This window comes from Ipomoea triloba, chromosome 5, assembly GCF_003576645.1.
Source record: "Ipomoea triloba cultivar NCNSP0323 chromosome 5, ASM357664v1".
NCBI lineage: Eukaryota > Viridiplantae > Streptophyta > Magnoliopsida > Solanales > Convolvulaceae > Ipomoea > Ipomoea triloba.
This window is the reverse complement of record NC_044920.1, coordinates 9,788,134-9,798,256: the sequence shown is the minus strand read 5'-3', so window position 1 is coordinate 9,798,256 and position 10,123 is coordinate 9,788,134.

The window sequence follows — 10,123 nt, the reverse complement described above, 5'->3', positions numbered from 1 at the left end:
CATATTTTAATTGAAAAGAAATTTGACTTTAGAAACAAAAATGACAAGTTGGATATTACTTAAGATTTTACCATGTATTAAACTCTAAAGGAATAAGGTTCAAATTGGTCACTGAACGTAACCTGAAAAGTGCAATTAGGCCACTAAACACTTCAAATGCGTGCAATTTCACTTGATAGCAGGTTACCATCCATTTCATCAGGTTACTTTCTAATGTGGACGGTGAGTTGGCATTTTAAAACTTTTTTCACAAAACAACTTTCGCTTATGATTTTGGATGAAGATTTCAATTGTTTTGTGAAAGAAGTTGACTTCCCGTAAATAATAATAATAATAATAAATAATTTAATTAATTAATTAATTAAATTTGATTTATCCGCAAGTTTCCTATCAAGGTAACATGGGTATTATTAAGGGGGGGAGGGGTGGCCGCTGGTGTGTGTGTTTTTTTTTTTTAAATTTTTCTATTTAAATAATTTATTATTAAAAATTATTTTAAAATGTCAACTTACCGTCCACGTAAGTAAGTAACCTGATGAAACTGATGTTAACCTGCTATCAGGCGAAATTGCATACATTAAGAGTGTTCAATGGCCTAATTACAATTTCAAGTTATGTTCAGTGGCCAATTTGAACATTATCCCAACTCTAAATAATTGTGCTAAATTAACAAGTTATTAAGATTTCAAGATTAATCACATTCATCTATTTTATTGAAAATAAAGACTTAATGAACCGTAAGCACCGGAGAGACTCCTTCTGCGACAATCATGTTTGGCAAATAAATTTAAAATAAATTAAATTAAAAAAATTCATACAATTAATTAATAAATTTATAAAAATAAAAAGATACATACAATTAATTAATTAATTTGATTTACAATTATAATTATTATTATAATTAAAAATTAAAGAATTAAGAAACTAATTGTAATAATTGTCCAGACTTCATATTAATACACTAATAATTATTATTCTATACAGATATTTCTATATTTCAAAATTAAATAATTAATTAAATAGACTTTAGTATAATTAAGGAATTATTATTTTGCCAAAATTAATGAATTAATTGTAGTAAAGCTAATAATGGTCATATTATTACACTAACAATTATTATTCAAATTAAGCTAATAATTATCATAATACTATACATTTATTACTATTTTATGAAATTAAAGAATTAGTTGAATAAATTTTAGTAAAATTAAGAAATTATTATTTTGCTAATTGAGAAATTAATTATAGTAAAGCTAATAATGGTCAGATTAGTATACTAATAATTATTATTCTAATTATGCTAATAATTATTCATATTACTATACAATTATTAGTATTCATATGGTAATTGATAGGTTGTTTTTATATATGGTAATTAAGTTAATAATTCGACAAATTACTATACATATATTATTAATAGTAATTTTCTCACCTTTCATTAGGTTGTCCGCAAAATAAAAAATTTGACATATTAATATTCGAATTGATTGTACTATAATAATATTAAGAAATAAGGTATTAAGGAATTAATTTTAATTAATCAAATAATGATCCAGATTATACAAAAAATATCATTACACTATTTCACACCCTTTAATAGGCTGTTTTTAAATATGGTAATTAAGTTAATAAAAAAACAAATTACTATATATATATATATATATATATTACTAATTATAATCAAATAATGGTCCAAACTTCATATTAGTGTATACAGAAATTATTATTTTTATAATAATTACAATTAAATTATTTTCAACTTTTCCCAAACTTATTTTAGTAATAATATAATTACATAAATTATATTACATATTAAATTTTTCAAGATAATTGCAGACCAGCGAGTTATATATTATTCAATTAATTGAGTGATACTTTTATACTAATCTCATAATCAAATAAATGTAGGCATCCAAATATTAAAATTGTTCATAGTTTCATCTTTAATTTTATTATTTAAAAATATAATAAATCCGTGCATCGCACGGGTAACTTACTAGTTGTAGATAAAGAGAAAAGAGGTAGAGAGAGAGCAAACATAGGAAGAGGAGTGTTTTCGTTCCATTAAAAATGTGTATGGTTACAAGGGACATATATATAATACAAACAATAACAGAAAGATATAATGGATACATTAATACAGAAACCGTTACAACCGGTATATACTAAATAATAATGTCCACTACTTAATATTATTTATAACAATTATTTGATTGTTATATATTATGAAATGTTATATGAAATTAGAATCCACAATAAATTGATTGAATTGAGAATGAGTATATTCTAATGGATTAAAAATGATTATGTGGATGGGTATAAAATATTCTATGCGGTTAATATGGAATTATGTGTTCCAAAATGTTATGTGCTATGTTCAAAATATTTTACGGGGTGGAGTAAGTCTTACCAGCCGTCGTGCTGACATTGTTTTCCCATGTTTAGTTATTTTGCAGGCACGAATTACATGGCATTGAGCGTTATTTTGCAGGCACGAATTACATGGCATTGAGCATGAGAGCGAATCGCCTTAATATCATGTAAGATTATAATTTAATCCATTAGAATTCACCGTTGTATTAATTAGAAAGTTGTGGTAATTATTGGTTGGTTTTAGCATGTGCGTTTGAGTATAAGTGAGATACTCGAACGTGGCATAACACCCTTTTCCTTCTTGTTGTTTAAATAATAATAAAAAAAATACCCGTATTTTCTTGTGGAAAAAGTGAGGTGTTACACGACGACTCCGAGAACTTATCTGAAGAGCTCGCCACGGAAGTTGTTGCGATGGTTCAAGATGCTCCCGATCAAATCTCCCCTTCTTCCTCCGATTCCCAAGACTTGGTTGGTAAGATGGCTGACCGCCGAACCAGCCATCAAGCTCATCTCAAATCTCAAGCCTCTACTATTGACAAAGGCAAAGCCTTGGCCTCCGCTCCTGTCATCTCAAGTAGCGTACACGGTACCGAGATCCCAATGGATTCCGCTTATTTAGACTCAGTTGCTAACCTTGCTGCTCTAGCTAGAATGGATCGTGTCTCGGTTCCCGCTCTTTCGGATGTGGCCCAAGGGGTTACGGTTATTTTGGAGGAAGAAGATCAGTCGGCTGCTCTACAGCTTAATCGCCGCCGACACGAGAACCCTGATCGTATAGCGTCTACTAGACTAACAGAAGGTGAAACGGTCGGAGTCCCTCAGTCTGATTCTCGATTAACCCGACTTTTTTCCTTTTTTGCTCTTTGCTTGCCTTGTGATCATATGCACCCATAAGTCGGATCGTCCTATTTTCCGACAAGCTTGCAAATAACAGTCACGTGCAACACACTGATCACTTTGAACGGTTCCGACTCCATCGGGCGTCTGAAACTTCATGCACAGATGTTGTAGGGAAACTTCATGAACGGTTCTCCACCCTCCAGCCCTCCAACGGTCATATTGATGATGTTCTTGTGCTTCCAGTTAACCTCTTCATCCTCTATGACAGGTTGTTTTCCTTTATCATGATTGCCCTAGCCTAATTGATTTGTGGGGGCTGGCGTACTCCTCTGTATAATTGCCTCCATTTCCTGATTTAGGAATGCTCAATAAAGGAAGGTATTAAATGGCAACAAAGCAATTATGGAAGGGTATCAAAACTAACCAAAATTAGCTCCTATCCCATAAAAAACCATATCTCACCAACAATACTAAATAGGGTGAACATGGTGCCCAACTAGCTTTATTTGAATACTAGAGGAGCGGCTATTTTGTTTGGTCTTTTTCTCAGATTACTAAGGCTTTTAATTGATTGTTTTGTTTATCAATTTAGAACCAGATAATTAACTTCAGTATATGGGAATAGTTCTAAGAGGAGTTGTGAGACCCCAAAAAATTTTCTGCAAAATTTCTATTTATTTAAACCCAAATAAACCCTATTATAAAATTTTCAATCCTACGATACATACAAGATCAATGGTTTGAATTTGTCCACACGTTCTCACCTAGGAAATGGTTGTCACCTGATTAGTGACCTATATATATATATATATATATATATATATATATATATGGAAGGGGGAAGGGTTCTCGTGTGATTGTGCAATAATATATATTTTTTAAACAAATTAAACTGATGCATTTAAAGCTTCTAATCTACACACCTTAAGCTAGATTAATATAAATATGAATTTGTAGAGAAAATGTTATGAAGAATATTGTTTGTGTTTTGGAACTACAAAAAAACGCACCTTAAGAAGGAAACAACGCACCTAAAGCCTTAGGCCTATGAACCTTAAGATTCAACAACTGACGCACCTTAAACTCACAAAACACGCACCTTAAAAAGGAAAATCACGCAACTTAAGTTTGAACCATATGAAAAATGACCAAATTGCCACTGCATTTTTTTAAACATTGTTAATCATGAACGTTGATTTTGGCAAGATCAATGGTTCTCCTCTCACCACACAAATGCACTTGAGCACCCAAATCGCATTTGAATCGTGTGTGTATATATATATATATATATATATATATATATATATATAAGTAATTATTAAAAATATTAAATTTAATAATTTTATACCAACATATACAAATTGTTACCTACAACTAAGCTTTTATTAAAAAGCAAATAAAACCATACAAATATACCCTAAATAAATATTTACAATTAATAAAAATAACACAAATACTAATAATAAAAATACTAATATTAATAATATAAATACATGATGAAAATAATAACATTAATAATATTAATAACAGAATTGAATAAATTTGATATATAAACATAACAGTGGCCCAATCTGAATTACAATCATATGAGACAACACTTTCCCGTGAGACAGATATGCGACAACGTGAGTGCACACAGTTTACTACGTGGATGCACACAGCCTAAAGTGTGTGCACTTAGCCTACATGAGTGCACACAGTTTAGGGTGTGTGCATTCGTGAAGTAGACTATGTGCACTCACGTTGTCGCAATGTCTCACGAGAAGGTGTTGTCTCATATGAAGTCAACCCGGCCCAATCTATGTGTATAAATATTATGACCTATATATTTTATACCCAGCAGATTGGCCCAAAATCGGAGCCCAAGCCCAACTCAAACAGCCCAACATATAAATACTAAACAACCCATCTCAACCTTAACGTTTCCGCCCTATTCCTTCGTCGTCTCCTTCGCGATGTTGTCCAAAGGTAGTACTGTCATAGCGGGTCGGGCCGCCCCATTAGCCCCGCCCCACCGTGGGCCTATTTTTTACGGGCTTTTGCGGGCCGACCCGCCAGGCCAACGGGCTAGGGACACGCAACCCTAGCACGCAGCTTCTCTCATAGTCAATAAGCATATTACCAGCATTTTCATATTTAGGCTTTTGCTTACAACTGCTTAAATGACGGCTTAAAGTTGATGTTCCATACTTGTGTAACTCAATAGTATATTCTCTATTACAATATTTGCATCTAGCCATTTCTTTATCACTACTTGCAGTTTTTTGAATTCTTATAAAATGATTCCAAACCTCTTAAGTGAGGCGTCTTTTGTTTTTTTTTTAACTTGGGTTTCAAGTTGTGAATGTTGCGTTATTTCGGTGTCATTGTCATATGTTAAATCAACGGGGGAACTTTGTCTTTGAGAAGGATCCATTATGTACCAACGTAACCCATCTAAAATTAATATAACAATTAACATATTCAATTCATCATTATAACATATTAACATTACTGTTCACACATACAACACACTGATTCACTGAACACATTAACATAAGTACTTAACTAAACTACACAAACTTAATTACTTAACAATGTAACACAAGCTATGAAGCTAATTACTTACAAAAATACAAAGTAATACACAGAAGTACTAAATAGTAAACACAGTTACACAACAACTTAATTAATATTCTAATAACATGCTAAATTGCTATAATAACAAAGTAATACACAAACTTAACTACACAAGCTTAATTAGTTAACTTAAGTACTAACCTTAAGTTCTTAACTACACAAACTTAAACAATAAACATGCTAAATTGCTAATATCTTACTGTGAAAAAACAAACTAGACATTAATGGATGGCTTACCTGCGAAGGCCGGAGATGAGAGCCGGAGAGGATGACGAAGGTAGAATAGAGCCGAGCGTTGGCGGCAGTGGCTGGAGTCGCAGGGTGACTGTAGCTGCTGGAGATGCAAGCTGACAACAACGGCTAGAGACGCGGGTTGACGGTAGCGGCGGAAGGCGCGGGCGACCGGTGAGTTGGCAGCTGGCGGCTGGCGACAGTGGCTGGACTGCAAGGAGACGAGACAGTGGAGACTGGAGGAAGTCTGGTCGCTAGTCGGAGTAGTCGCTACTCCTCTCGTTGGTCGATCTAAAATTCTGAATTAGGATTTAGGGATTTACTATCTAGGGCCACGTCTACGCGGGATAACTCCTAATTGGTTAAGACTTAAGATTTTTTTTTTTTTAATATTTGATAGAAGGGGGTAAACCCAAAAGACAGACACACAGTGGATCTAGCTAGGATCATACAAGAGCCCCCAGACAGGGAAGCTTTCTACATCGATTTCCAGTAAGCTAAGAATGCTCTCAGGGGGGTCCGTAAGAACTTGAAGACTTTTGGGCAGTGACATAGCGATGCCAGCCAAGGTGTCCGCTGGAGCATTGATCTCTTGGGGAACCCCTGAGATTTTCCAGTCTTCAATCAGCTTCAACTCTCTTCTACATGCACTGATAATGTTGCAGACGATTCCGTTCGCGGTTGAGCCCTCATTTATTATGTTGGTAAGCTCATGTGAGTCACCTTCAAAAATGTCTCTTTTGTATCCCATGTAGTTTACTAACTGGATACTTTTCAGTAAAGCCCACGCCTATGCTTGGATAGGTGTGCATGAACCGATGTTGTACACAAAGCCTCCTTTCCATAACCCATTACAGTATCTTATTAGGCCCCCACCGGCAGCTTTTCCTGAGGAAGATTTACTGCGCCATCAAAGTTGACTTTAACCGTTCCTTCTCTAGGCTTGGCCCATTCCAGCGCTGTCCATTTATGCGAATGGATTGAATGGAGGGTGTCTTTCCCTTTCGCAAATGCTGCAGTCGTCTCATCCACTTGGGATTTCAGGAGTGTAATCTTTGCGTTAAGAGGGAGGAAAGAATTGTTAAAGATTACCTCATTTCTCCATTTCCACACCCACCAGCATGTTAGGCCAAACGTAGTATGGTCATTCTCAAGTTTATTATGACTACTTTTCTTGCTAATGCCCTAGTCAAGCCAAACTTTAAAGGGAAAGTCCTTTGTCCTTGAGTGGAGATTAGGTAGTACTCTCACCCAAATTGCTTCTGCAGCTGGGCATTTTCTCAATACGTGATCAATGTCTTCGGTCTTATCTCTACATAACCAACAGTTGTCGAGTCCTACTAATCCCCTCTTTACCCACAAATTGTTGGTCATTAGCCTCTCGTGACGGGCCAACATAAAAATGTTTTCACTCGACCGGGGAGTTTGATATTCCATAAGGCATTTCCACTTTGCAACTTCAATCGTGGTAGTGCAATTAGCAGCCATGTCATAAGCTGAGCGAACGGAGAATGTATCTGTGTTACCATATCTCCAAACAGTAAGGTCCTCAATTTGTTGGTCTTCATTTACTAAAGTTGCCACCAATTCATCTAGTGTTAGTTCCAGAAGAAGGTGATGCAGCTGGTCTAATTTCCATCCCGTATTTCCGTCCCAGTACAAGGCGACCAATCTATAGCGGTCTGGCAGGTGGCTTATTGCGATTGCTTTCTCAATAAATGGTGATTGACCAATCCATTTGACATCCCAAAACATAGTGTTTTGGTCATTACGCACTAGTTTAGCTTTACCACCTTGTAAGATCGGGGTTGCCTTCAGAATTCCTTTCCATACAAAGGACATATTTGCCTTAGGCCTCCACGTTGCACAATCTAGGGAGTGAATTGAATATTTGGCTCAGGATCTGAGTCCATAAACTGTCTTCGTTCTGCATGAGTCTCCAACCGAGTTTGGCTAAGAATTATTCATTCATCTTGTCTAATTTGCGGAGACCTGGTCCCCTTTTGGACTTACTTTTCGTGATCGTGTCCCAATTAACTAGGTGACATTTCCTTGAGCTAGCTGAACCTCCCCAAAGGAAACTCCTTACATGCTGTTCAATGGCTTTAATGACCCCTGATGATAGTGGCGTGGTCTGCATGATGTAGTATGGAATTGCTAATAAAATTGCTTGAGCTAGGACAAGTCTCCCAGCTAGTGACAGGGTCCTTGACTTCCACCCGGCTAGTCTATTGTGTATTCTCTCCATAAGTCCAGCAAAGGATTCCTTTTTCAACCTCCCGTGGATTGAGGGGAGACCTAGATATTTTCCCAGATTTTCCACCTTGGGGATCCCTGTTGTTTCCACGACTCTCCGCTGAATTTCCTTATCTGTCTTACTAGAGAAATAGATGGATGATTTTTGAATATTTACTCTCAGTCCTAAGTGCTCACAAAAGACCTTCAGGCACCTGGTCATTTCCTTAGCTTTTTCAAAAGTGGCCTCGCCAAAGAGAACCATGTCATCTGCAAAAAACAAGTGTGAGAGGTGAGGACCTTGTCTGGTTAATTTTATACCTTTCTATCTGCCAGCGCTCACAGAATCTAAAATGAGATGACTAAATTTTTCCATATACAAAACAAATAGTAAAGGTGATAAGGGATCTCCCTGTCTAATTCCTCTCTCCGGGCTGAACCAATCAAAGTGTCTTCCGTTTCAGTTGATTGCTAGTCTTGGCGTAGTGATGCATCCCATTATATTCCTTATCCAAATTGAGTTAAACCCAATGTCTGTTAGGGAATCCTTTATGAAACTCCTGGCCAGTTTGTCATAAGCTTTTTCCAGGTCTATCTTCATTAGCATCCATCCCACTGCAGCTTTCCGAATCCTCATGGAGTTCAACACTTGTTGAAAAACTATAATGTTGTCTGCTATTTGTCTACCAGGTATGAAACTTGCCTGATGATGTCCTACTAGCTTCCTAGATACCTCTTTCAGCCGATTTGCCATAGTTTTGGTCACTAGTTTGTAAATCACATTACATAGACCAATTGGTCTTAGGTGCTTAACAAATTCTGGGGTAGAGATTTTAGGAATGAGTTTAACACCGTGTCGTTCGTCTTTGGGGGAAGTCTGCCTTCAGCAAAGAAAGCCATAGTGAATTTTATTATATCCTTACCAACAACAACCCATGCCTTCTGGTAAAACCCAATTGTGTAACCATTAGGTCCCGGAGCCTTGCATGGATTCATATCAAATAGAGCTTGCTTTACTTCCTCTGGTTTAAATGATCGATTCACATCCCTCCACTCCTGTTCTAAAAGTCTGGGGTAATGACCATGGATAAATGGTTGGGAGCACCTGCTATGTTCTTCCTAGAATAAAAGGGTAAAGTAGTTGTGAATGTGATCCATTAGCAGTACACTATCAGTTATCTAGACCTCCTCCTCTGTTTTCAGCTTGTCAATGATTGTTTTATTCTTATTTACCGAAGTCTTCGTATGGTAGTACTTTGTATTCTGGTCTCCTGAGACAATCCATTCTTCTCCGTGAGCGTTGGTACCAAATTAGTTCTTTCTGGGCTAAGGCTTCATCAAGCTCCTTTTTCAGTCTCTTATCAAGTTTGATGAGATTTGATGACGCTCTTAGGGATAGGTTTCTTTGAACTCCTCTAATGCTGGCCATTAGCTACTTCTTTCACTGGAAAATGTTACCAAAGGTGTTGTTGTTCCATAAACTAACGCCTCTGCTGTTGCTGTTTTGTTCGTTTCCAGATCTACCTCCGGCTTCCACACTTTACTAATGTAATTAAGGAAGTCCTTGTGTGTAGCCCATGCCATATTAACTTGAACCTCTTGCTTCCCCAAGTACAAACTTGTGCTTTTGTAGCAATTAATAGTGGAGAGTGGTCCGAATTTGCCATTGGGAGATGCTTGACTTCAGCATCTGGAAATCTTTGTCTCCATTCAACTGTGCTTAGGGCTCGGTCTAGTCGAGCACCTCTGAATGTCGTCGTATTAATACCCCTCATCCAAGTAAAGTTTGAGCCCGAGAAGCCCAGATCCACTAGACCCTCGC